Source organism: Schistocerca piceifrons, chromosome X (genome assembly GCF_021461385.2).
Source record: "Schistocerca piceifrons isolate TAMUIC-IGC-003096 chromosome X, iqSchPice1.1, whole genome shotgun sequence".
NCBI lineage: Eukaryota > Metazoa > Arthropoda > Insecta > Orthoptera > Acrididae > Schistocerca > Schistocerca piceifrons.
The window spans coordinates 639,108,608-639,111,251 of record NC_060149.1 but is presented as its reverse complement, the minus strand read 5'-3'; positions in this window follow the sequence as shown (position 1 = coordinate 639,111,251).

Genomic DNA, 2,644 nt, shown 5'->3' with positions numbered 1-2,644 from the left:
TACTAGCCAATCATTCCCCTCCTGTATGCATACAACACTACATTTCACAAAACAACCCAATGGAGCAAAACTTCATTATCCTGCAGTGGTTCAATAACACATACGGTACTCCACACTTACCCAAAGCGACTTCCCGGTGCTACTAGACACACAATCATGGGAATTAAGCTTTAATGCTAATGTTCACGGTTCAATTGGTTTGTTCACTGCGATGAACAACCCTCGCGACAGCTCTGCATTGACAACAGTTTCCCCTAGCTGAAATAACATTCCATTAAGTTTCACGGTTTGTTGTCCAAGGTCAATTTTGGTATGATGTTGCTGCAAGAAATCTATTCCTAGGATCATGTCGTAGCCTTCACTTACCCACGGTACTACCTCCATACAAGCATTAAATCGGACTTTCTGTATTCGAAAGTCAACTGTCACCCACCCCAAAGTCATGACCTCCTTATCCCCCACTCCACCCAACCTATAATGTGCTGGGTCTAGCTTCCTTCGTCCCATTATATTCCTAGTATCCACTGACACTTGTGCCCCTGTGTCCAACAAAATCTTAAACATTTTAGTTCCTATGGCTCCTACCACTGAACATTCCACCTCTGCATACATATTCGCAGCATCCAAATTAAATGGGAGCTCCCTTAAGTGGGTCTTGGGCCTCCTCTGCTGTTTAACGCTTGTCCACCTCTCCTATGCCCACTTCTCCAACCTCCACGCTGCTGATTTCCACCCCTTCTTCTATTCCTTGGTGACTGGGTACATTGCCTCTGCACATGCCCCATATGACCACACTTAGAACATTTTATACCCACTGTAAACACTGTTTGCCTATCACTTACCCCTGTTGCCATGTCTACTTCCTCACATTGTATTGCCAGCTGAATGGCCGAATACAAATCTTTCTGAGGCCCTTCACTCACTTTCTGTGACATATGCGTTGGTAACCCTCTCAAAAATACATAAAGTGCCCTTTTCTCGGCCTCCTGCAACAGAACACCATTCACCTCATCGCTCTGACCCAACTCGTAAGTATACTCGTTAATTTCTTTTATTCAGTCTGCAAATTTCTCTACCATCTCCCGCTGTCTCTCTGTCATTATACTTAACCTCCCCCTAAAGTACCGAGTGCTATTCTGTTTTTTGTACCTTTGTAAAAGCCCTTCCTTTAACTGCTTAAACTGTCCTGCCTTCCTTAAGACCTCAGAACACTTTACATATGTTTTCGGTTCAACCGTTAATCTAAGCTTGGCTATATGTAACAACCACTCATCAGACCAACCATTCATCACCGCTGTAGTCTCCAAGTCTTTCAAAAATGAACACACATCCTCAGATGCCTGGGCACAAAACTGAACAATCAAACTCGTGACAGCTGGATGAATCTCCTGCACCCTAGGCAACAACAACTGATCAGATGCAGTTTCCCGCTCACTTCTAGAAGTTAATTCATTTGTCAAATGTGTATTGTCCGCTGTCAATTGTGCTACTTTTTCCAATGAAATCCATACCGCTTCTGGTTCCGACACACCTTGCATCCCTGACTCTACCGTTGTGTTGCTTTCATTCCCAGTTAGTCCCAAAACAAAACATTTAAGTGCAAGAATCAAGAATAACCCAGCTCCCTACATCTCAGTATCATCATACTGGAAAACATCATACTCAAACCAATACAAAAGTAATTAAATGCCACGAAAAGAAGGAAATAATATATCTTACTGCCACAAATACACCAACACTTATTCACTTATTCTGACCAAAAAAAAAATTGCCTACACAAAACATCTAAAATGTGGCTCCTGGCAGGCCATACTCAAAACACAAACAAGAAAGATAACGTCCCACACTCAAAAGAAAACTGGTCAAAACTCACCACATCTTGTGAATTTAATGCAGGCAGTGGGTTTGAATGTCATACTGGATAGACGACGTCTGCTATTCTGACACCAAATGTAGTGGTATATTCTGTCACTGAATGAATCAGGATGACCAAATGTAGCGGGATGAGGTAGAAGGCACCATATTAAGACTCATCCGAGCTTTTCCTATGATTTATTTGTTTCCACTAAAGTGCCCCTTTCACCTCAGTCTGCGTCACACGGTCCCGCAATACTGAAGCCACCACTCCAGCGACCCAGTGCAATGCAGTGCAGTACAGTGTGTACGCCTTGTAGGGTCGCATCATCAGTGCTGCTCCAGCAGCCGACACAGTGGTCTTCTTCCCCACTGACTCAGCACTGCTCCGCTGGAAGCTGCCGAGCAGCCTGCTGCGTCCTTCCAAACTGCCATAGCTGAGATCGCGGTGACCACTAGTGCCTGTGATCCTGTGTCTGAATCTGCTGCCCTCTCCCCGGGATGCCTCTGGCATGGGTTGGGAGACAGGACAACTGCCTGCGGTAGCAAGCCAAAGAGTGGCCCGCCGCTGGCTGGCTGACTACAGACCCAGCATCAGTCTCAGAGGGTCAAACCAGTGACCGACCATGGACTAGAATGCTGGCGCCCTATCTGCTGCTGCATGTAACTGGTGGTGTCATGCGCCCCCCATCCAGGAGAGCTGCCACACTTGAATTAATCTCGTTAGAAACCCACACCTATTTATATGCAGCTGTGTGTCTCTGGTTTGCTAACACACCGCTCTGGTCAC